Genomic DNA, 26,964 nt, shown 5'->3' on the forward strand with positions numbered 1-26,964 from the left:
TGTTAAATCTCAGTTACCAGTTTTATGGAATCCACTACAGAGTGTAATTTGCTCTCTGACTTTGAGAACATTCAGACATGTAATTGCTCATTTTACTATAGGCGGTAAGCCAGCTATAGTGGGTAAGATAATTCAGTGGGTTGAGCACTCATTGCTGCGACGTGTGTGTGATCTGCGGGTTGCAGGTTTGAATCCATCCCGGCAAGGCCAACTCTGCCTTTCATCTTTCTGAGGTTGATAAATGAGTACCAACAGAGGTTGGGTGACATTGTATGCATATGTGTTCTATATAAAGCGCTTAATCGTAACTGCTATGTAATAACACATAACGTCTGCTTGCATTCACAGTAATTTGATGACATGGGCCTATACGCGATATTAATAATACATAGGGTGATCTATTCTTGTATGACATTTATATCACATTACAGTGATATCGTAATCATATTTTTCGTAGTGTACTTAGGAACAATCCTATGTGATGCTGTTAGGCAGAATCCTGTGCAGTTCCCTTGGGGAACACTGCAAAAAGATTAAGGGCCTCATTACACGTTATGCGGTAAACCATGGTGCTATTAGCACCATGGTTGCTGCCGGTACCATACCGGTACCACCATGGAAAAAAGGGGAATTACCACCCCATTCCAAGGTTGGCGCGGCGTTAATTCCCCCTTTCTCCATGGCCCTTCCCCATTCCCATTTTTGCCTCATAGGGCTCAATCGGAATGGGGAAGGGGCTAATTACGGTACCGCAAATTGCAGTACCGTAATTAGCACCAAGGTCCCTTTGCGGGTCCCAACTTTAACAGCTGGTCTACACCAGCCGTTAAGGTCGGGTCCCGCAAAGGGACTTCGTAGTAAGGTGGTAAGGGTTTACCGGTACCGGTGCCCTTACCGGTACCGGTAAACCCTTACCACCTACCGTGTAATGAGGCCCTAAGACTACAGGAGTAAGCAGTAAACCCAATTGGTAGCAGTCTGCACCACCCAGATTTACCTGGTAGCTGTCGCTGAGCAGTCAGACTTCTCTCAAGAAGAGTAGGGAAGTATGCAGAGTATACACAATAGGGCCAAAACACAGTAGAGCAAACAAACACTGACCAGAGCTTTGTATAAAAAGTATATAATTATTTATTTAAAACACACTTTATGGCATATACTAGCACTCTCAATCAAAAGCAAGTTAAAACACAGTCATGAAAAGTATACACACCTCCCTCAATAGTTATGTTATCAGACAAGTCAAGGTTAAAACACTACTATTTGTTAGAACAGATGTGAGCGCTTAACCAAGATGGCACTCTGATAATGCAGTTAAAGGGAGAGAAAAAAGACAAAGCATAGAGATAAAACAGTTACCAACACTTTTAAGAGTTCAGAGCAAGGAAGAAAGGCAGGTTACACTGTAGAGCCAACGTTCATAGGCCAGGCCCACTTTAAATGGAGCAAAGCGAAATGTGCCCAGGATCACACGGTTTAAAGTGCACTGAAAGTCTTTGCAGAGTGTTCAAAAGAGGTTGGGGTAATTCAAAAGATATAGTTAGAAGGCCTGGAACCAACCCAGTTTAGAAGCCAAGGATTTAAGGGTCACCTTTAGCAATCTGTAGAAAGGGAGGCCAGCCAGGACGCAGTACCTTAAAAGAAAAGGAAGCTCCAGCGGGGGGCAGTTGTTCCTGGCAGTGGTGGAAGTTCATGGTCCGACCAGGGGAAGAGAAGATCTCATCAAGGAGGAAACATGGAGTTGTTGCACTGCACAGGGATGAAACCAGCCGCGGAGTTCCCGATTAAAAGGTGCAGTCCTTTTATTCGCAGTCAAAAGTGGTGTGCTTGGCTATCCGGCCGCCGGGGTGCTTGGCACGGGCGATTCGACAAAGAGACGACCTTGGAAGTGAAAAAGGGCGAACTGGTTGGTCCTACCAGCTCAAAGGGAGAAGACTCTCCAGCAGATCTTCTCTTGTTGTTGGAAAAGTGGTGAGTTTGTTGCAGCGGGGCTTCACCGGTGGTGTCGTCGGTTGCAGGTGGCTCAGCTTCTTCCCTCTTCGGATTCCTAGGTCCTGTGGCGACTTCTGAAGTTCCAGTCCCAAAGGCCCTGCTTTTATGTAGAAAAACCCCCATTCATCAGCATAGCTGTCAATCACACATGCTAAGTGGTGAGCCGGGCGGCTCACCACTGGGCCAATCAGAGTAGAGTGCGACTTGGGTTGCTAAGGCAACGCAGTCCAGGGTGCCAATTCCCCCCTCCCCCCTTTCTGTGGAACCCAGAGAGAGTGGCACCATTTGGAGTGCTTCTGTGGAGAAGCCCGCCAAAATAGTGGAACAAAGGGCTCAACCTTGGTCAGAGTTACAGAGACGGACACAAACGTAATTTTAGAATCGAGTTCTGGCAAAAAGACCCAACCGGTGATTTAATATTAAATAAATAAACCAGCGGTATCTTTAACATTGCACCAAAAAGTGGTGCGTTTAAAATCAATGAGAAAATCCCATAGAGAATATTCCAGTGGAATATTTCGTGTGGTAACCACTGCCACCAGCCAGAAACTCGACGAGGGGGGGCGGGACCGTGCCCCCTCGAACACAGACCCAGGGGCAATCTAATTACCCCTTACCATTACTTCCACAATATGATGGTTTGTACTGGTTCTGTTCACAATTTTGGAGTAGTAAAGCCAATGGTGACTTTACATGCCCTGGGAGACAATAGTCAGTCCCAGGGTATGGAGTCTATGTTTGGGGGTCACTGTGATACCCCTGTGGTACTGCACTGAGGGTGCTGTGTACCACACATACAGAAAAACAGATGATACCCTATGGAGTAAAAAGAAACCCCATAGCCCATAAGCACATAACAAGTCAAAGACATACCTCAAATCATGTCTGAGAGTGGGAGTAAAAGAGTCTCACTCTTATCAGGAGAAAAAAACAAACCCCAAAAATCCAGCAAAGCTGCTGGGGGACTCACTAGGTTTGGGAAATTAGCCTTATAAGAGAATTCTCCCTAAAAGATGCTACTTCCTGTTTGGGTGAAAGGTTGTGTTCCATTGCTTCTTGTGATGTCACTTCGAGGCAGGGTAAAATGACATCACTTCCTGTGATGTCATCAGAGGTCAAGGGTTGTGTGATGTGACTTCCACTACCCCAGGCATTTTGGTGAAATTACGTCCCTGTTGTGTTTAAATAACAAAATGCAGTGTCTTTTTTTTCCTGTGTGGCAAGTCTGTACTACTTGAGCACAGAAGGTTAAGTAGTGAACATGTTCACTAAGAGTCCAACATTGATAGCATTATAAAATCGAAGTCAGTAAACATGGAAAGAAGGGCCCCAAAACACCAACGAACTGCGGACAACAGCCCCCCATTGTAACACGATAACAGCTGCCAAAAACGAAGCATCCGTGCACAAACATATATCAGTTTTTAGACCTAAAATTGGGTGTTTTTAAGTATATGCAATTGATGGTTTTTGCAGACAAGGATTCAAGTATTTACTTCATTGCATCTGCAAAGGTGTATTTAAAAATATAGAAAAAAGTACTTTACTGTACTTTGGTTGGATAGAAAAGAATCATTCTGAGCAGAGCCCGACTGTATGCAGCCGGGGCCTCTAATGGCATGTGGTATTTTTATCATTCATGTAAAGGACTATTTCATCAGTAATTAATGCTACCCTGTGGGCTCCCCAACCACTATCTGCCAGATATTCCCACCCATGCATAAACACAAGGCACTGCCAAACCACATCAGTCGCTTAAACTTCTTTGGTCTCTATATTTTCAGACAGATGGGGCCCATTTTTCAGAAGCAGAGGTTTGACCCTTAGTAAAAGGATTGTATAACAAACAGGCTGCGAGGGGTTTCTCATTCATGATCAAGTTTCGGCAATCCCGCGATATGGTGCTGTTCCACCAGGTTCGTTTTGATTTTAAGGTTCCGGATCTAACATTAGTTCCGAAATAAAACTCGAAAGAGTTAAAAAAAAAAAGTGATGTTGTTTGGCTTATGTCTCATTGACCTCCTCCTAGCACATCCCCTGATTGACACGGTGGCTTTCCTGGAGGAGGATGGACTGGTTGTGGGCTCAAAGTACTCACAGCCAGACCGTCCACACACCTATGAACATGTTTGGGTTCTGACCTGACACTCAACAAAGTTTTTGATTCCTGCACCCACATGGGAAAGAAGCTGGTATGGGTCTATTGCGCGTGGCAGGATTTGAGGGCATGTCCCTGTAAATAATGTTCCAGGGTTTTAAATATAAAATAACAGGTAATGCTTGTGCTTTGCAGAACCGTGTCCACTCAGGGGGTCCGACATGGAGGCATGGGTCTGTAATGACCCTCTACTGATACTGATATGATATTTATAATGGCTAAATACCCAGAGATTGCTAAGCATGGACCAGGGATCGAACCTGCGGTGTTCTTTGTCGTCTTGTTTCCATGGCGAGCACGTTGCCCCTGAGCTATCCCCACGAGACAAATCTGTCCTGTCCCCCTTTGAATTATGTTTTTCTCTGTGTCATGGATCTGATACGGGAGACCAGGTGCAGGAGAAATAAAATGCCAGGACTGCTCCTGGGCTGTGGACGGAGAAGAGTCGGATAATACCAGTGCTTGGACAATCGAGCTGCACAAAATCAGTTGCACGGTCGATTCACTTTTGAAAATGTTCCATCTCGAGAAAATGTACATTTCGTTAAAGCATTGACTGGGCAGTGGGACCATGGGTGTAATTTTAGGGGGGGGGCATAGGTGTTTGCCCCCCCAACTTTCATGGCACACCATTTTGTCCCCATTAATTTGTCTGAGGCACCTTTTCATCAGATGTCATGTCCCCCCAACATTGTCAGCAAAGTTACTCCACTGAGTGGGACACACTGGTTATAAAACATGAGTGAGAATTAAGCTCAAAGTGAAAATCTTGGGAATTGTGATGTAGTCAGAGTTGAGGAGCCGCATGGCCAGGCTAGGGTTCATTGGGTGACGGCAATGTCAATAAGCACTTTTAGAAGTTGCCTGGTGGAGGTAAATGGGAGAATCTTCCAGAGTCCCTCCCCATTTCCCAACTTCCTGTGCCACATAGAGGAAGAAGGACTCGTTTTTGCACGATAGCAGAGAACCTCATCAGAGGCAGACACTTCCTGACACAAGCATTTCTCTAGCCTCTTCTAGATCCTTCCCTCATTTAGAGGCTGATTGTGCCCACTAACCACCATATCAACACAGTGACGTGGGTATGATTGTCGACTTCACCACCAGACAGTGGACCATCACTGCAGAGGTGGAGAAACATTCACACGCAGTTCTACATATCAGGGTGGCCCTGGATCCCACAGACATCTCCACAACACTCATACAGTATGGAGGTGCAAACCAGCACAACAAAGTCAATTCCTGAGGCTAATAGTGGATCATGGAGCAAACACAGTGCAGATTTAATTCTAACCTAACTCCAAAATGACAGACGGAGACTTTAAGCAATCAGCCAGCCAATCAAGAAAATCTGGTTCCATGTGTTAATATCCCCGCAGAAATATTGCGATACAAAATTATCGCCATATTTTTGCGGCGATATTGAGCCATGGACCCTGCGGGGGACACCCCTGCAACCCCAGCATTATTTTTAAATGTGCGGGGGATATCCCTGCAACCCCTGCTCCCACAAATTATCCCCCCCAAAAATATCACTTATGGCGAGACAAACGACCAGATGTACGGCGATATTTTTGGTGGGTATCATATGTAGGGATCCCGAGAATCCTGTGCTCGAGCTATAGCACAAGTCAGAAACTCCCTATTGTGTCAGCTCCATTAACTGGTTTTAGAAGTATCTCTTGAAGGTGAATGGTGCTATGGAAACAGTTAGAGATCAACTTACCTAGCTAATGTGCAAACTAATTTCAACTGGGTCATACAGTCAAACACGTTTTTCTTGATTACTTGGAGAACCATTGGAGAAGTACCTATGAGGAACTCATAAATGCCCTCTTGAGAGTTAAATTAGCATCTGGATACCCAGATATTCGGTGAGAGATTTCTCTGTCAGCTCAGTGCTCCCTGTGCTATTTGCATCACTGCTATGGTGGAGCAACTATCCTTGGTCAGATAGTGTCCTTGTTTTCTCTGCAACGTGTCTTCATCCATGTTTCTGAGGCCCCATCTACCATCTTTTGTGTGTTTCCTTTCTGCTTTCTTTTCTTTCCTTTCTTTTCCTTTTTTACCCATGATCATCCGACTTCCAGACCCCCCTACCTCCACTCCCCCTATCTGCCCTTCTTTTCCAAATTAGCCGGTAGCCCTGATCACATGATGGGAAGAGCTGTGCAACATCGGAGAGTTTTGTTTTTCTTTCTTTCCTTTCCCTCCCCGTGGTCACCCTCCTTCCAGACCCTCCTCCCTTCACTCCCCCTACCTGCTCCCCTTGTCTGGATTGGTCCGTGGCCCTAATCACGTGATGGGAAGAGTCCAATAACATCAGAGAATTTTCTCTGCCGGCTCGTTGCTCCCTGGTCATTTGCATCAGTGCTGCTTTGGAACAACTGTCGCTGGTGAGTTATTATCCTTGCTTTGTCTACGTGTGTGCATCCATGTTTCTGTGGCCCCATCTACCATCTTTTGTGTGTTTCCTTTCTGGTTTCTTTTCTCTCCTTTCCTTTTTTCCCCCATGATCATCCTCCTTCCAGACTCTCCTCCCTCCACTAACCTTGCCTGCCCTTCTTGTCCGGATTGGTCAGCAGATGGCTTTTTGAGGATGTGGTGCACAAGGGAAAGCTTGAGGAGAAAGAGGAAAGTTCCAGTGACGAAGGAGTGATTGCAGAAATCGGCCAAGGCTGGAGCAAAGGTGTCAATGTGGTCCTTGATGGTTCTGGAGCAGGGGAGCACCTGTTTGGACACTTTCATAGATTTGACTTGTCTAGAAACCTCATCAGGTGTTGTCAGAGAGAAAGAAGAGAAAGGAGGCGAGAAGAGGAGAGTCGGCCAGAGGGGGGCTGAGAGACGAAGAAGGAGGGGAGATGGAGGACAGGGTGTTCTGAGTTTTAGTGGTAAAGTGAGCAGCCAGTGCCGTCCAGAGGTCCTGGGAGGGAACAGGAGAAATAGAAACTGCGGCAGGATTGTTGAGTTCCTTGCAGATTTTAAAGAGTTTGGCCGTGTTGTTAGAGGCTGCAGAGATGCAGGCTTGAATGCGCGCTCTCTTCTTAGACAAGACAAAGAATCTGTGCTGCCTTGGGAGCAGGCGGCAGGCCAGTTTGTCAGAGGAGGTGCCCAAAGCCCTACACTTCCTCTCAGCCGCCCTGCACTTGCATTTCAGGGCAGCGAGGTCAGAGTCATACCAAGAGTTACACTTGGAGGTAGGCTTCAGCCGAATTCTCATGACAGGGGCAAAGATGTACAGGGTGTTGGATATAGAAAGATGCAGATTAGAAAGGGCTGTGTCAGGGTGCGAGTCAGCCACAGGGGTAGGAGGAGCAGAGAAAGTGGCAGCAAAGGCATCCACAGACACACGCCTCATGGCCCAAATGACTGCAAAGGTAGGTGGCAGTGCTGGAGTGGGCTTTGCCTGAGGGATAGAGTGTTTCAGGTGAGAGGAGAGTAGAAAGTGGTCAGTCCAAAAGAGAGCAGTGTTGAGTGGGTTAGAGAGGGGGATGTCAGAAGATATGAGAACATCCAAAGTATGTCTGGCAGAGTGTGTCAGATCAGAGGGCAGATTGGAGAGAGTGTGTTGCAGAGGTAGCGGAAAATCCCAGAGGAGGGATTAGAAGCATCCAGGTGGATGTTGAGGTCTCAGAGGAGAAGAAGTTGAGAAGTAGAGGCGAGGAGAGAAGAGGAGAGGTCAGCCCACTGTGAGAGGAAGAGGACAACCTGGCCAGGTGGCCTGTATATAGTAGTCACAGTGAGGGAGAGGCCAGGAAAGATAGAGAACCTGCAGACCAGGCATTCAAAGGAGGAGTAGGCCTGCGTACGAATGTAAGAAGCAGGGAGCCACTCAGGAAGGATCAGAGCTATTCCACCTCCCGCTCGATTGGTTCTGGGCTTGGAGAGGATGTTGTAGCTGTCAGGGAGGAGAGTGTCAAACCTCGTGACAGAGCTGGCCTTGAACCACGCCTTGTGAGAGCAAGGACATCAAGGTCAAATTCTTCTAGGAGGTGGCAGATATCAGAGGAGTTTTTGACAGAAGAGCGAGAGTTAAGAGTAGCGACGTGGAGCAGGTTGCCACATTTGAAAGTCTTCCAAGATGGGGTACAGGCTTGTGGTGCACCCAGCGGAAGTGAAAGAGGGGCCAGAGAGAAGGAAGAGGAAGAGACAAGGCATGGCAGAGGAGCCAGAGAGGTGCTAGTAGTAGTAGCAGCGTAGCAGCAGGAGAAGGAAGGAAGTTGATAAGACGTGGGAGCCGCCTATCAAACAGGAGAAGATTCGGCTGAGGGCCCTGGACCAAGATGGTGCCATTCAGGTAGACATTAATGATGGCCTTGGAAGAGAGGAAGGGGGCCAAGCGTGCCACTATTAATGGGAGAGGAAGAGAGAGGAGAGAGATCTGAGACCATATGCAGGGTCCATAGGTCTGGTGAAGGAACGACAAAGAGGATGTCGGTGAGAGTCTGTCTGGCAGAAGCGCTGATGTAGGTATCAGCTTTTGGGAGGCCTGGGTTGGAGACCGGGATGCCCCTCTTGAACTTCATCCTTCCAGACTTAGTGAGAGGGATAGCATAGGAGATAGTGTAGCAGTCAGAGAAGATGGGAGGGATGGAAAGCACAATAGAGGGTGCAAGGAGACAAGGAGGAAGAGGGAGTGAGAAAAGAAAGGAGAGACACATGGCTCAAAGCCACCATGCAGGAGGCACAAGGGGGGAATGGGTAAATACAAGGGGTTGCAACAGGGGGAGATAGGTGATACACAACAGTACATCAGTAACCACAACAGTACAACAGAACCACAGATGACGGGGGGGCTATAGAGATCCAAAGGGAAACAGTTCACAGATCAGTAGTACACATTAGAAGGGGACCTAGAAATGGGAGAGAGGCCTAGTGAGGCACAGAATCACAGAGCAACAGTTATACAATGGAGGGGGTCCTAGAGATGGGAGAGAAGCCCAAAGGGCAGAGATTCACAAATCAACAGTAACATAATGGACGGGACCTAGAAGAGGGAGAGAGGCCTAGTGGGGCACTGGTTCACAGAGAAAAAGTAACACAGAAGAAAGATTAAGGGAAACATCCACAAATGCCGGGTAGTTTAGTAAGGAGCAGTAGTGGCTGCTCCCCCTTCCTGCACCTTCCTTACTTCTCGGTAGCTGATGGTCGACGACTGCGTTGCATAGTTGCACACTCTGCTTCACCCCTTTGAGGACTGTGTTGCATATTTGCACTCTCCGCCGCACCCCTACAATGACTGCATTGCGCAGTCGCACCCTCCGCCACACCCCTTCTATGGCAAACACCTGTGGTGCTCAACATCACACCCTGGCATTCATGGGCTTTGCCCAAAAGGGGTCAGTAGGCCAGTTTTGAAGGACTGGTGGCATCAACGTCGTGGCGTAAAAAAGCTTGGCGTAGTCGCAGTGAGCATCGATCAGGAAGCAAAACCTGTGGTTCTCAACACTTGGCCTTTGCGGGCTTTGCCACAGAGGGTTTGGTAGGCAAATTTTAAAGTCCTGGTGGCATCACTGTTGTGGCATAACAAAGCGTGGTGTAGTCGTAGCGAGCATCGATTGGGCAGCATAACCTGCAGCCCTGCGGCACTCAACACTTAGCCTTCACTGACTTTTTTTTGCCAAGGTATTGCATTCAGATATGTTTTTTAAGGGTAACCAATATATTGTACTTAGATTAATGTGTGTGGGTAACCAATGCATTGCACTATGGTAATGTTTGAAGATAGCCAATGTATTGCACTTAGATGAAGTTTGAAGGTAGCAAATGTGTTGCAGTTAGATGAAGTTTGAGGATAGCAAATGTATTGCGCTTAGATGACTTTTGAGGGTAACCAATGTATTGCATTTAGATTACATTTTGAGGGTAGCCAAGGTATTGCACTTAGATGCATTTTGAGGGTAACCAATGCACTTAGATGACTTTTTGAGGGTAACCAAAGTATTGCACTTAGAATAATCTTTGAAGGTAGCCAAGGTATTGCATTCAGATACATTTTTTGAGGATAGCCAATGTTTCTATTCTGTGTACATTCTATAGTGCAGCCAGGGTACTGAATCTGGATGAGTTCTGGAGTGTAGCGGGTGTACTGATTCTGTGTGAATTTTAGAGTGTATATATTGCATTAAACTAGGCACATTTATATTGCCAATAGGTACAATGTTGCCACAATTTGAATTCACCCCTTCTAAATTCATCTTCATCGACGCAACCAAGAAACCAGCCAGGACACACAGGTGTGTATCTCACTCCATGCTCATGGAGACTAGCCGAAGGCACAGCTATCCATCCGCAATCACCTTCTGTCATGCACTAGTCTAAGACATATTCCACAACACCTCCACTATAAGAATGCAGCTATCCCCCACAATATAAATCCTATCTAGCTGCCCACCCATCCACATGCCAGCTGGACACGGGTGTCAGGCAGGGACTTAGCCACACCTGCCTACCTTCGTTTTGGCAAAAATGCACACACACATTTCTTAACCTCTCTGACAAATGTCCCAAACCTGGACTTCTGTTCCCCAAGGGCGTGCAATGGACAGCGTGTTGGGACCATACCAATGGTGAAAGGCAATATGTAAATGACAATTACATTACATTACATATGAATGTCCTTATCATGGTCTAGAAAGAGTTAAGTGCTGGCACCAACTCGTGTGGAGCACAAGAGATTACCACTGCTGTACTGCGGCCTGTTAGCAACTAATAAGGTGCACTATTTCACAGTTGCCTATTGGTACAGCAACAGGACCCACTTCAGACTCAGTCAAGATTTTTAAACTAAGTCTCTGTTTTTTTATAGGGGGCAGATGATTTTTAAATGAATGTAGAGAACATGATCGGGCGTTCCAAAAGGCAGATGCCATCAGAGAGAAGCAACCACCTTCCATCCCTATTAGACTTCGATCTCAGTGTAACCGGCAGCATCAGATCACCAACATGTGCTAAGAAGTGAATTACTTTATCAATAAGGAATGATGTGCCAGGTAGGGTGAATATATTCCGAACAGAGCACAGCTTCTTCAAATATGTGCTGGGATCTGTGGACATCAGTATGGCTGATAATACTGCTGCCTACTTATGGTATCTTAATTATGCCAGCATCTAACTGAAGATTTTTATTTGTAAAGAATATGCACTGGACCCAATACTGACTTATCAACCATAGGCAGCTGTGCATCACTGTTGTTGGTGAGATGGATTACCATGGTGCAAGTCTCTGTCAGATATCTCAGAGGCAACTCGCTCGCTTTGGAAGCAAGATGCAAGGAACAAGACAGGTTCGATTCACGGGTAGGTATTAAGAGCATTATAAATAACCAATTATAAAAAATAAAAAAAAACAAGATGATGATCCTCATAGACTAATCACAGCACTGCAGATATTCTTTTTTAAGAGTCTTTAATTTCCAGAAAAAGCAAAAAAAGACATAAAAAATAGGACACAAGTAGTCAAAGATCGCACTGTATGTAAAGCGTGACTTCCAGTCTGGGTGCCTCTGAAGTATTCTTAAAGAAGCTGAGGGTTTTCTTTTCTTTGACCATCTCCCAGAATCCTTCATTCCACTTGGCCAGAGTGAATCTGCTATAAATAAATGTGCTACGTTTTGCTGCATTTTGTCCTTAGGCGAGTAAATATGAAGGTAGCGGGCAATTCCAGCTGTTCTTACCCAAACATTGGCTTCCTTTTTGCCATGAACACAGTTACTACCAACATTTCAAGCAAAGCTGTGGTTGGACTGTCAAAAAGATTCACTGACTTCCACATTGTTTTAAGGCATGGAATGTTATGGCTTCCTTTCTCAAAATGTTAACTGTAGCACTGGGTACAAAGGTACCCTTTCCCTTCTCTCTTTCCCTGCACTTGCACGCTCTGAATGCTCACAAGGCCTAGTAGGACTGCCTCTCTCCTGTTCATCAGTGTTTTCTACCTGCCTTTGTTCCCATGTTCCAGCTCTTTTTGCCTTGTAGGTGCTTTGAAACAGAAATGCTTGATGTCTAAACGCCTTACAGATGCACAATAAATAAATAAATAAATAAATAAATAAATAAATAAATAAATCCCGCTAACGCAGCCAATAATGAAAATCCAATGTAGCCATTTTACCACTTTCCTTCAGTCAGTACTGGCAGGATCTTGTATGTGTGAAAGGTAAATAGTGTTGTAAGCAAACGCGAATGCATACTGGAGGGCTCTACCCCAATTGGCTCCATTGCAATAGTTTCTTATAAAATGGCTGATGGGAAGCTGCAGGATGCCTTCGGTGGAATTGTTGCAACTTGGATGCATAGTTATATTGCAGTTCATATTCTCCGCTGAAATTGCCAGTCAAGTTAAAAAGCTGGCCCCCTCCCAATATTTCATTCAACAGGGGACGTCTGTGAGCATGTCTGTGTAAGAAGAAAAATAGTTGTCTTTAAATAAGAAAAAGGCTGCCATTTTGGTTAGTGCCAGATGTTAAGCCGTGTCTAATCAATGGAGTTGAGCTGAAACAGGGCATCCAATCTCAATGCTGTGCTGACAGCAGGTCTGGAGAGTCCTGGGAAATGAAATGTCAAATCAGGCTGAAACAAAAGGGAGAGCGATGAACCCAACTACGAAATATAGCATATGAAAATATAGAGTTCAGACCCACCCATCAACATGTCTTGTATAGAAAAAAACATGTGCAGACTTGAAATCCTCCGCTGCAAAAAGCAAAGGACCAGAAAACAAGCCTTCTCTGCCTACGCCCCAAGACTGTAGAACGTCCTCCCGGTCAGCGTCAGACTCTCCCCCAAGCTCCTACAATTCAGAAAAGAACTCAAGACCCGCCTCTTCAAGGAGTTTCTCCTCCTCAACACCTAGGCCATCACGTCGCCCCTCGCGCCTCTTGACTAGCTAGACGCCGCCTGCCCCTCTCCTCCCTTCCTCCCGGTACAGCTGTACCCCTCCTCAGTGCCCCTCTGTATCATACCCTCTGCTGTAAATCTGTCTGTTGATACCTCTGAAAAGCGCTCTATAATACATTTGTACTTTTGCATACCTCTGTAAAGTGCTCCGTTGCTTCTCTAAACCAGTTCCGCCCCAGTAAATACCATAATAATAATAGTTATTATAATAAAATAGGGTCCTTGTCAGAATCCTTAGACACTGACTACATAATCCAGCCAAAGAATAGTCCTTTTTTTCCTCCCTGCTCCATGGCAGACGAGTACTCATTGCGGCCTTTGACTGTAAAGTCTTGTTCCAGACCTGCTATAGTGGCCGGTTTCAGGAGCAATAGATCCCCAGAGATGTAGCCACAGAGGCTCAGGCTAGGTCATGACGCAGTCAATTCCGTCCCTTGCCTTGATCTAAATGGCAGCTTAAATCTGGCCTTTCTATTTTCATGTCTGTGTGTTGCAAGGTCATTACGTGCACTGTGCACCAAATTCACCCCGCGCCAGTATTTCTCTCTTCAGGGGCCATTACATTCTTGATGGCACCAAGTGGAAAGAAAGGAGCTTTTGTTCCCCCTGTCAGTGTGCAACTGGAGAATGGTCTAACTGTGAAAGGCAAGCCAACAGCAGTCGGAAAGGAGCCAAACGGCTTCAAACTTTTCAACTCCCATTCACACCTTTTAGAAAAAGGGAATGCATACTTGTCCCTACTATGGGATTTTTTGGGCTGCGTTCTGCTCTCTTAAACTCTACTGTTCTGTGCCTAGGACCTTACAATTCCGGTACAGAGATTTTATGTAAGGATAGAATCTGTCCCCAAAGAGCCCCAACTGTCCTTGTAAAAAATAGGAATAAGCGGCCTATACAGTGAACAAAGTATACATCTGGAAGGCAGGAAGCCCCAACGGCTGCACATTGTATGTGTTAACTATCAGTGAAAGGTGGCTGGGCTTGAGAACTCACTGCACTCAGTCATGTTGAATGGTTCGGACATGCGTCAGACTCATGCCTTTCTGCCTGAAAGAACCTGGACCAGTTCAGCTTGGGAGCCCAAGGAAATGGTTCCCTACCATTTCATTCTATGGCTATTACAGATGTTAGGAATCAGTACTTCATGAGTTAGTTATTCTTCGCTCTGATGTAAGATTATGGATCCATGCTTAGTGCATTGACCCACTTTACAGCTGCTTAGCAACTGCATAGCTCCATCGTGGGCCTCCATCCCTAGATTCTAGAGAGAGATTGAATGGTTTGTCTACCGCCACAGTAACTGCAGACCTATTACTGCCGCCCATATGCCTAGTACACAAGATTTAGGTTGCCTCTACATACTAAACACATACAGGCTTTGTATTCCAATCGCCTACAGACCTTAACTCTTTGCTCTGTCCCTGTAATAACTGTACAGCTCATAGTCTTCAGAGAAGATAAGAATTGTTAAGAGATGCTTGGAGGTGTTGAAAGGAAGTAGGTGCCTACATTTCCCTAATATTTTGAAGGTTGAGGTGAGCTGCCATTTCAGTTTTAGAGATGAGGGTATAGAAGGTCTGAGAAGGGTCAAAGAAGATGCAGAGGTTTCTAGCTGAAGAAGTTGGGGAGCGATATAGGTCGGAACTGGACAGGCAGGGGAAGATAAGAGAGAGAGTATTTGACAGGGAAGATGTGCACCTCTGTTTTAATTGAGTTAACATCAGAGAGTGCAAAGCCATCCAATATTTGATGGCATGGAGACAGTTAGAAATGTTGACAGAGAGATCAGTGAGTTCAGGAAAATAGAGAAAAATATTTGGGTGTCGTCCACGTACATTTTGTGTGAGAACCCTTTGCTGACAAACTCACTGATGCCACCACCATAGTGGCATAGATCGTCAAGTACACTTAGAGATTTCAAGTTCTGTCTCAAGGAAGAAGATAATGCTATTATAAAATCACTTGGAGCAAACCGTGATGTACTACACCTCAAGCAGATGGTTAAGGGACCCACCACATAGCTGGACACACTTTGGACGACATGTTCCATACATAATAAAAACACAGCCACCTTCTGCTCCTCATTTCACCTCCCTGTGGAGATCAATTATCTATCCCTTAAAAAAAATTGAGACACCACACCTTGCAGTGCCATCAAAAGAACCATCAACCATGACAAGACCATGGAAAGAAACACACATCAACTACCCCATTGTATAAAGACTAGAAATGCCCAAAGTAACTGTCCTGCAGATAGACCAACAACCACACAGAATGCAAAACTCCACAACATTCACAACTGGATTATTTCTGTGTTGGACTGTATCGCCCCTAAGAAAGCCTTCAAAAACTCTCAAAAAAGGAACAAGCTAAATGGTTCACCCTCAGACTGAACTACTTTAAAGGAATATTGAAAAATTGAGAAAATCTGGAGGAAAAACATTCTACACACTAGCAAATGTATATACCATCACCATCAAAGCCTTTTCAGGGCTGAACTAGGCAAAGCAAAGAAAGCACACTGCTCCAACAACAACAACTACTCCAAATACATTGATCACAGTGAAAGGGAAATATATAAGATAATCATAGGATTCCAAAACTCTGGTGTCACTACTCCCACGCAAGAGCTCTGCAGCAAGTTTGCTGCACAATTTAAGCAAAAGATCCTCGACAACCAAGATCCCCTCAGCAATAATGGATGCTCCCACTCACAGACCACCAATGAGATTCAACCAACAGCTCCCACTACCTTCTCGCTATAATCTTTCTGCCTTAAGACTGCAGAGGACCACCAAGCAACCATTGACTCATGCCACCCATCAGGATCTTCTGAGGATCCATGTCCCTCAATCCATCATGGAGTCTCTAGACTTAACGCCCATCTTCCTATCCCTCCTCAATAACTTCATCAGCACTGGAACAGTCCCAGCTCAATTGAGATCTGCAAACATTGGGGCTTTGAATAAAAAGTCCAGCACTGACTCACATGACCCAGACAGCTAAAGATCTATCTCATATACCCATTTCGTCAGGAAACTTCTGCAAAAATTCTTATATTGCCAACTCTGGGATTTTATCAAAACAAACCACCTCTGAATGAGGCAGAGCATGGAATCAGCTCTGCGCTCCATCTGGATACACTTAAAAAAAAATGTGGGTGAAAAGTCAGAGTTTGCTCATCCTGTTAGACATCTCAGATGCTTTTGACACCATCAGTCATGAAATGCTCCTGAAAAGACTGGAAGATATTGGTATTAAAGAAATAGCTCTACACTGGATCACCTCCGTCCTCATGGGTAGAACAAAAAGCACTATATTTGGCCCCTATAATTCCCAGATTCACCCACTTACCTATGGAATAACCCAAGGAGCCACACTCTTCCCTTTACTTTTCAACATCTATATGACACCCCTAGTACTCATCAACAATACATCTGGTTTCTACTGCTATAACTATGTGGATAATACAAAATAATCTATACATTTGGGAACCACCCATTATCAAAATCTCCAGACATTCAAAACTGCTTTTTGCACAGGTGGATGCGTGGATGACAGCAAACAGACCAAAACTCAACCCTACCAAAATTGAACTGATGGTCTGCAACCCTACAGGTTCTATCTTTATCACAATCCTGTGGCTTGAAGAGATGGGTTTTTGCCCAACCCCATTGACTACACTAAGGAATGATGGAACCAAAACGGACAACACACTCCTCTTGATCCGCAGATCAGATCGATAGTCCAAATCTGTTTCCCCCTGCTGTGAATGCTACTCTGAATCTTATTTCACTTAATATTCACTAATATGTCCATAACCATTATTTCTCTAACATTATCCAAGCTAGACTATGCAAACAACCTCTTTCTCTGACTCCCAGATTACCTAATGACTAACGCACCTTGCCCTTCTTTCTTACAGAGCAATGCACAGCAAGGCCAACATTATTGGCAGAATGGCGCTATATAAAACCAATATAAAACCACTTTACTTTACATTGCATTATATTACGTCAAATCCCAAGAAGTAGCAAATGTGGGGGGGATCATGAGTGAACTAGTCACTTGACAAAGTGGGACAGCATTATTACCTTATCAAACTAAACTTCAGTTCTGGAGTTGGTGTCTGGTCAGTCATGTTGCCCAAAGAAATTGGAGGGCAAACCTATTTTTCCCTCTGCAGACAGTCACCACAGGCTGATATCCACAGATGTTTCGTATATTTAACAGTAGTCGATTTGTCCCTAACACAGTATGCCGAGGATTCCTTCAAGGATGGGTAAGCTGCCTAACAATTACATTTAGCAATATAGGCTAGCGACCCAAGGTTCTAAAAAGGAGCCAAGACTTTCAAACCTACGTCTACTGCAAAATACTATTGTTGAACTCTTCTTGTAGTCTCGGTCTGAGAGAGAGAGTACCTGTCAAAATATATAGACATTTCTCTAGGTTGTCTACTGCAATGAATAACGTCAATATTAGCTATGCTTTATTCTTAGGTATATTGCTTAAGAGTGCATGGGGTGCATTTATGTTAGTTTGTGTTAATATGCTTTCATAGTGCACCACTAGGGTAACAGCCACCAGGCTTGTTTGTGGAGTGGCATACTTTTAGTACACCTGGAAATTGAAACCCTCACCATGGATCATATGGAGAAGCAGTACCACTCTATCGACCACTTTCCACGCCTTGAAACACTTGTGTATGGGTGCGTTATAAATGCCTTATCATATCTTATCATATCATATCATATCATTTTTTGCAGTCTTCTGAGTAGGGTCTGCTTGATTCTGCATGACCATGGCCAATGGAGCTATGAACTTACACATACATTTTAGACCTGCTATGACCAAGCAATAACAGTTTGCATTAAACAAGCAAGTGAAGCACCGAGCCAGTAACCTGGGTTTCGGAGACGCGCTGCTGTCAAAGGAAGGAATGTTGTTTTCAGTGAGCTTGCAGAGGGGTGTTAAACTGTCAAACCTGACTTGGGCAAATTGTTCTTACCAAGATTTCTCTTTAGACAAAATCTTTCATCTCTTTTTAAACAATGGTGTCATCGTCCCTGACAGCTAGGACATTTTCAAATGGAATTTTCTTGAGTGAGCAAATCCCCACTTCAAATGTCAGCCAGTACTGGACGGAGAAAAGATCTGACACCCTTATTAGTACCAGGAGGCTCCCCCGAACACATTCTGAGCTCTCCGACTGGATATGCACACCATATGCTACATCTGTTTCTCTCTGCCTCGTTCTTCTTGGTCCACACCATCTCAGCTCCAGTCTCTTATGCTCAGTGTGTACTCTGCTGTATCCTGCACTGGGAATGGGCCGGAACAAGACAGAGCAGCTACCCCGCCAAACATTTCTTGCCGTAGCTCTGCTCCATCCCCCAGGGCCTGGGTGAGCATATGACTCTCCCAGATTCTGTACCTCATCAAGCAGACCACTTTCAGAAGACTCAGTCTTCAAAAAGACGTCTGCTTGTTGAAGCAGAGGTTGTTCACACATGCTATATCTTAGCTGGATTATCCACAGGGCCAGCACAGAAGACTACCAACCAAATATTGTATGCACTAGTAACCCTCTCTTCAAGAGCAGTCAGAAAACTCTATCAAAGCTATCTGACCTGGTATATATGTCCTGAAATTTAGAGACATCTCTTTATTAAGGTGACTTTTGTGTCCAATCAAAACAGAAAAGTCCATTATTTGCTTAAAAGAGTTTCTTACTGAATCACTACAAGACATGTTTAACATTTAAAATTGTGGACAGTAAGATGTTCCCATAATGCTCTTTGCTTTTATGCAAATCGCCAGGATTGGGTTCTATGAAGAGATATGTTGCGCAACCTGGCCGTGGCCACGGCCCTTGCTGCCTCCCCCCCTTTCCCACAGCTCCACCCCCACAAAGAGGTGACCATTGCGCAAGTAAATGTGTTTCCATTTCCAGCACTGGCCGTATCTATATGAATGGTCATTTCAAGGGGTCTCAAACTTTTAACACAGAGCTGCTGTTTCCTCGGCAGCCATCTTTTATTATTCTGCGTGAATTTCAGATGCTGTTGTCGTTCCACGCACACTGTGTTCTGTGTCTTTCCACCTGCCATCATGACTTGGTGCTAATTGCCCACAATCACCGGCAAAACTATCATGTTAATTGCCTTCAGCTCCTGTTAACGCCCTTACAAACGTGGGCTTTAGGGCATAACCCGCAGTCTACGGTAAAATACTATAATACTTGCGAGCCATAGTAAGCACAGCAGCAGGAAGGGTTTTGGGGCACTTGTTAGCTGCCAGAACTGATGTGTGCGGGCGTCATTAAGCATGACTTAGGAGTTGTGGTGGAACCATACAGCATTTCAAAGGATTATGGATACTTGGTTGAATTAATCTTTTCTCTGTCCTTTGGTCTACCGAGGCAATCATTTATTTGATCATGTTTCTTATGATTTTTTGAGTGCTTTGAAGAAGTTGAATACCTAATTCTACAGAAACTCAAACTAGGGTTGGCGATTTCTTTGTTCCGAATTTTTATTGATACCTAATATATGCCCTCAACGAGGGTAAATCCTAAATAAAGCCTTTTTATATTTTAAAAATAGAGCAATCATTAATTATCCTTTTTGTTACCGCTAAGATCTGGTCAGTCTGTCCGAGTGATATGATTTCTCCCTGAGTGACCACTGTGTCAGTTACTGTGGGCCTATTACATTGCTTACCACACGGAGACACAACGGCAAATGTTCACTTTCAATTTGTGTGATAACTTTTGAGGAACGTACTTTTCAACAATCACGCCCATCAAAAAACATAGTCTATATTGAGGAAACGTGAGCTGAAATGTTATCCTTTGTTCTAATATTCAACATGCAACATTAATTAGATTCCAAATATCTCAATGATTTACCTCCTTTACTAACTGCATTTTTTTGTTTTCAAAGCAGTTGGGTAGGGCCAAGAATATTGCAAGTCACCCGAAGCTGATGCTGCTGGGCATCTGGGGGGAGGTGGACTTCACCAAACACGAAAACCCATTTCTTGCTGTTGCACTGGGGGTTGTGAAACGATTGACAGCTGCAACCTGAGGTTCAGCAGAGGCACTATGTTTCAACCGATGGTCCAACGAAGTAAGTAGGTGTGCATCCATGGAAAAACGTATCTACAGAGGAGAGGTTGCCCAAAGAAATTCCAGAAAATATGGGTGAAATGGTTGGACGATTAATGAACCCCCACCCTCTTTCCCCTTATCCTCCCCCATCTCCCGACGCCTGGTCGGTTTAGGTGATGTCAAAAAACGCTTCAGTTTGTTGGTATGTACGGCGCGTCTTTCGACCGTGCTGCCTTTTGTTCTTCATACTTATATATATGCTCATGTTGTTTTGTTTGAATTAAACTCAATAAACAGTGTGATCAAAAAAAGAATATTAATAACTTCTTTATTTACTGGTGAGCTTGGTGATTTGGTGTTTCAGCCCCCCCCAAATAACCAGTGACGACTGAAACCAATGTCCCGTTTTAACAAGATATCGGAGGGACATTGATGTTAATTAATACAATCCAATTCACAGTAGAGCCCACTGTCCAGCTTCCCATGCCCACTAAAATATTGGCTTTAAATTTGCTTTATTTAACTTTAGTATAGAATACTTATTCTTTTACCCCAATTAGAAAGCCATCTTTCAGTCTGCCGATGATTTTATTTAACGTGGGTACAGAGATGCAAATCATTCTATTGAAGTATGACAACTCAGTGAGACACATCTCCTCTAAGCAGATAAGATAACGACTCCTCATAAAATCATGTGATTGAATATCCACCAAAACTGTGCATGTCCTCTTGTATTTCAAGACAAGAGAGATATACTAGACTTGATGTCAGACGTTCTAGAGTCTATTCAAAGTTATTTCTTGTAGTACTACTGGCATAACACCTCATCCAGAAGACCTCTCGCATTAAAATCATACTGTTTTGTTGCAGGTCACCTGCTTCCACCTGGATAACTGTACATCACAATCTATTCAAGTAAAACTAACAGACGTGAAGAGTAATCGAAAATATCTACAGAGATTGCACTTTGCTTTTACTCTCCCCCTTTCTTTTTCATAAATAAGGTGACAGTAAAAATATTTTTCTAAAACCATTAATGTGTGGTATGATTAGATTAGTTGACCTGCTTGCTAAAATGTAGACCCCTTGCTCACTATTCTTAGAGAGGCACAGCTCCACCCTACTGATGAGGTCCAACCAGACTGAAACACGTGTCTGGGGTTGCGGTTGGCACTCTTGTTCAGAGGAGAATTGCTCAGCATTTTGGTGCTGGACTGCCGTAGGGCAGGACAAAGACGGATATGTTTTTGATATTTCTCCTCTGTGAACGATGGTGAGCTAAAGACTCTGGGTAAGTCTCTCGTAACCGGGCCTAACTTCCTGCAGAGGGACTCCCAGGACCATCCCTTGTTTTTTGCATATTTAAGTAACTTTGCGTCTCAACCTAAGTTACTAGGGGAATCCAGACGTGGCCCCCTTGCTCACTATTCTTAGAGAGGCACAGCTTCACCCTACTGATGAGGCCCAACCAGACTGAAACACATGTCTGGGGTTGCTGATGGTACTCTTGTTCAGAGGAGAATTGCTCAGCATTTCGATGCTGGACTTTAGATATTTCTCCTCTGTGAATGAGGGTTAAGTCTCTCATAACCGGGACTAATGTCTGGCAGAGGGACTGTCATGACCCACTTCCTGAACCCCTCCTGGCAGGTCCATGGGCCAGGAGGGGTCTCGGCTCGGGCCCCCAACAAGCTTAGGCATCCTTTGCCTAGGCCCTCTTGGGGCCAGTCCTGGCGCCTTTGGCGCCAGGCTCATACTTAATGAACTTGTGCTTGGGAACTACTTTATTTCAGTGCCAGTCAACATGGAGGCATCCACATAGCTTGGTTCCTTGGAACCGAGCTATGCGGTATAGTGTTTTGGGTGTGGTAGCCTAGGGACTATTTTACCTGGACTACTTTCTTGATGCTATTTAAACCACACCAACTTGTATAACACGCTTCGCGTTACTTTGCAATCCTGCAATGTGACGATCATCGTGTTCAGCTGCATCTGCGAACCTCGGGAGAACAGCACCTGAAAAACAAAAGGACATTGTTAATAGCAGCAGCTTACCTCCACCGCTAGCTCCCCTGTGCTCCTGCAAACAGCTTCCAAGGAACAGCTAACCTCCCGGACCGTTGGATCTGCAAAAGGAGAGAAACAAGAGATTAGACATTTTACAATTGTGCCGGCAGCTTACCTCTCGAGTCGCCCATCGACAAGCACCGCCTTGGGACTTCTTGCTCCGGGTGAGCACCGCAACCTACAGGAACAAAAGACAACAGGTTAGCAAAGGCAAGGCCTCATAGCGCTGCGCAAAGCGCCTACTTACCGCATCAAGACACTCTCGAAGCACCATCACCTGCCAGTGAGTCCCAATTCAGCCAACGTTCCACAACGAAATTCCACGCACCTAAGGAGAGAGAAAAGACATTATTTAAATCCAAGAAAGGCATACAGTATAACAGTAATAAGACCTACCTGAAAGTCTCTAAAGGGCCTGCATCAGTGAAGTAACTAGATCGCACTCGCTCACAAAGGCAACGCGCCCCTGCCAAGACGGCAGGACGGAGAGCACGCCAAAACCCATAACAAGGTGAGGAAAGGTCCGGGGAGGGGCTGCGGGCATATGGGGTGTTGGGAGGCTCTTACCCCAGTTGCCCAGTCTTGAACATTGCCCACCTGTTTTCCAGGCAGAACTTCTCCGCTGATTATACCTGGGTGCGGCTGAGAAGGGCACCAAAGTCCCCACAGCTGGGTGGCGTCCCCGTGGATACCAGGTGAGCGTAACAGAACGCGAAGACTGCCAAACCAATCCACCTGGGCGCCATGGAAACATCAGAATTAGACCTATTGGGCCAATTGTTGGGAGAACTTCGTGCCGAGGTTCACTCTGCCAGACAGGAGACTAACGCTCTCCGGAGAGACTTATTGGTGACTAAAGAGCGTACCGAAGATATCAGCAGGCAAGTCTTGCAATCACAAGCGGGTCAGACGCCTCTACCTGGGAACAACCCACCGATGCAAAATCCTAGCATGTCATCCACTGTCTCTACTCCGGTACAAGTTGTGTTACCAGGTACAGTTCCTTTGGCACCACCGGAGAGGTTTGCTGTTGATCCATGAAAATACGCAGCTTTCATGAATCAGTGTCGCCTTCATTTTCTTTGCAGGCCGGGAGCATTCCCAAATGACCAAGCCCGGGTTGCCTTTGTTTTATCATACCTAAGTGGCAGCGCCGCAGATTGGTCGGTACCGTTGGTGTCCCATGATGACCCTTTATTACATAACTTTGGAGACTTTCAGAGGGAAATGGAAAAACTCTTTGCTCGCCATACCCGAGAACAAACTGTGGACAATGAACTCCTTTCCCTCCGACAGGGGAATCAGGATTTGTTAACGTACATCGCTACTTTCAACCGATTGGTTGCTGAAGCTAGGTGGCCTGAAAACAAAAGAACCACGATGTTTCATAGGGGCTTACGATGCAAATTAAAAGATGTTCTAGCTCAAGTGGTTAATCCTCCCAGAGATTGTTCTGAATTCATAGACTTGGTTGCGCAACTGGACCACCGGTTGCAAGACCGAAAAGCAGACCGTTCTAAAATGGACCCTTCGGCCAGTGTACGTTCGACCTAGAGACAATGTAACTCGAGTGCAAGAAAATACTATGGAGCCCATGCAAATCAGAGGGGTACGACCCCCGCTAACAAAACAAGAGTGAGATAAAAGGAGACAACAACAACTATGTCTGTTCTGCGGAAAGTCAGGGCATTTCCTGAAGGACTGCCCAATGAAAACCTCCGAGGAAGATCGTTGGAGCCACGGAAAAAGATGAAGAGAAGGAATGTCAGTCGGGAAACTACCCAGCTTGGCAAACGTAGAGGTCAGTTTGTCGAGTGAGGGAAAAGAGCCACCAACCTCACACTTTGCAGTTCCGGTGATCTTAATTAATAATCAACGGTCGTCAAGAATGCATGCCATTGAAGCATACATCGACAGCGGAGCAGTTGGGAATTATATAGATCAGGACCTGGCTGCAGAGATGGGGCTTCCCCTGTGTTCCAAGCCGACTACAGACAAGATAACCACGGTGGATGGGACAGAAATCGCTTCTGGACCCGTAACCCAGCGCACAGCCGAGATAACCTTGCTGTGCCAGGACGGACATCGGGAACTTATTTCGTTCGATCTCATCAAGGCACCTCAATTCCGGCTCATACTAAGGATGCCATGGTTAGTTGCTCACAATCCTTTGATTGACTGGCGGGCAAGAAAATTAACCTTTCCCAGCGACTGCTCTCCAGCCTGTTATTACCAAGAACAGAAACCTGCTTTCAGTATCTCTACAACTCCTGAAGTGGCAACTTTGGGAGTGACTAGTACCTTGCCTGAGGAATACCACGATTTCCAGGATGTATTCCAAAAGGACCAAGCAAACACGCTGCCACCGCACAGGCCCTATCACTGCCAGATCGACCTTGTTCCCGGTGCTCAAGTTCCTTGCGGCACAATCTATGCTCTCACGGAACCCGAAAACCTTCATCTGAAGGCTTATTTAGACCAGTACCTCGCAAATGGATTCATCCGCCCATCCAAATCCCCTGCAGCTAGTCCTTTGTTCTCCGTACCGAAAAAAGAAGGGGACTTAAGAACCTTTATTGACTACCGCACATTAAACCAGATCACTGTAAAGAACCGTTACCCCTTGCCGCTCATCCCAGAAATGCTGGACTAGGTCAAAGGTGCCCAAATTTACACCAAACTGGACCTTCGAGGCGCTTACCACCTGGTGCGGGTCAGAAGCGGAGACAAATGGAAAACTGCTTTCCGCACCAAATATGGTTTGTTCGAATATCAAGTCATGCCCTTTGGGTTATGCAACGCTCCTGCAGCGTTTCAGTATTTTATGAATGACGTTTTTAGAGAGTTAATTGATGTCTGAGCCCTAGTGTACATAGATGATATCTTAGTGTATTCAACGTCAAAACAGGATCACATCAAGCACCTCCGTTCAGTCCTCTCCAAGCTCCGGGAACATCGTTTATATGCAAAGCTGGAGAAGTGCTTTTTTCACGTCACCGAAGTTGAGTTTCTGGGTTTTATTCTTACTCCAGGAGGCATCAGAATGGACCTGCATAAAGTGGACGCCGTTTTGAAATGGCCATCACCAACGTCAGTAAAAGGGGTACAGAGCATGTTGGGCTTTGCGAACTTCTATCGCCGGCTCATACCAGACTTCTCACAGGTCGTACACCCGATCACCATATTGCTAAGAAAAAATAACAAAAAATGTGCCTGGACCGAAGAAGCAGAGAAAGCTTTTCAGGAACTCAAGAAAATGTTCACCTCCGCGCCAATCCTGCGACATCCTCGCCCTGATCTTCCTTATATCGTGGAAAGAGACGCTTTCAGCATAGCGATGGGAGCTGTCCTCTCACAAAGAGATCCAGTAACAGGCCAGCTACATCCAGTGGCCTTTTGGTCGAAGAAATGTTCTCCCCCGGAGATGAATTATGCCATCACAGACAAAGAACTCTTGGTGATGAAATCCACCTTTAAGGCCTGGCGGCACTACCTTCTGGGGGCCAGACACACCATTACAGTCCACCGAAACCTGCAATACCTTAAGACAGCTAAAGCCAGTCTTCACGCCAATTGCGGTGGGCCCTTTTCTTCCCCGAATACGACTATGTCATCACTTTTCGACCAGGGGTCAAGAATGGAAAAGCTGACGCACTCTCTCGTACAGGCACTGATGACTTGGTATATACGCCCCCAGATCCAGTCCCCATCATACCGGAAGACAAGCTCTTGGGCCTCACTACGGCCTTAACCCAAGTTGAACTGAGAGATAAGATTCAACGAATCATGAACCCAGATGCCTTCCGCGCAATGGCAAGCGCAAGGAGAACAATATTCCATTAAAGATCACATACCCTTTTTTAAGGATCGATTGTATGTACCCACCAAAGACTTAGAACAACAAATTGTTGCTAGTTATCATGATTCCCTGATCAAAGGGCACCCTGGAAACACCTAGACTCTAGCCAAGGTAAAACAGAACTTCTGGTGGCCTGCCTGGCGTAAGCATGTCATCCAATATGTTCAGTCCTGCGGAGTCTGTGCGCAAAACATGTCACAAAAACAAAAACCATCCTGTCTTCTGCAACCTTTAGACATTCCTCCCACTCCCTGGCACACTCTTTCCCCTCGACTTCATCACTGACCTACCCCCCAGTCAAGGGTTAAACCCCATCCTGGTAGTCGTGGACTTGTTCTCAAAGATGGCACACTTTATTCCGCTCAAAGGCCTCCCTGACGCACCCACTGTAGCCAAAGTGTTCCTGGATGGTATTGTAAAACTACATGGCTTCCCATCAGTCCTGATCTCCGATCGAGGTAGCCAGTTCATCTCCAACTTCTGGAAAAAATGTTGTGCAATGGCACAAATTGACATCTGGCTATCCACTAGCCATCACCCCCAAACGGACGGTCAGACCGAGAGGACCAACCAGACCCTCGAACAATACCTGTGGTGCATGTTACACCATGAACTAAGAGACTGGAAAGATTTGTTATGGATAGCCGAGTACGCATATAACAACTCCTTGCACTCCAGTACCGGACAAACGCCCTTTTATACCCTTTATGGTAGACACCCACGTACCTCAGAACTAGATGTCCCAACAAATTTGGAAATGCTAGCAGTAAAAACTCTTCACACCAACATCACTCACGCTTTCAAAAAGGCCAAAGAACATCTTATTTTCACCAAAGAAAAACGAAAGCAATTTGCCGACCAACATCGGAAAAATGC

This window comes from Ambystoma mexicanum, chromosome 11, assembly GCF_040938575.1.
Source record: "Ambystoma mexicanum isolate Mex_15411 chromosome 11, UKY_AmexF1_1, whole genome shotgun sequence".
NCBI classification, from domain to species: Eukaryota; Metazoa; Chordata; class Amphibia; order Caudata; family Ambystomatidae; genus Ambystoma; species Ambystoma mexicanum.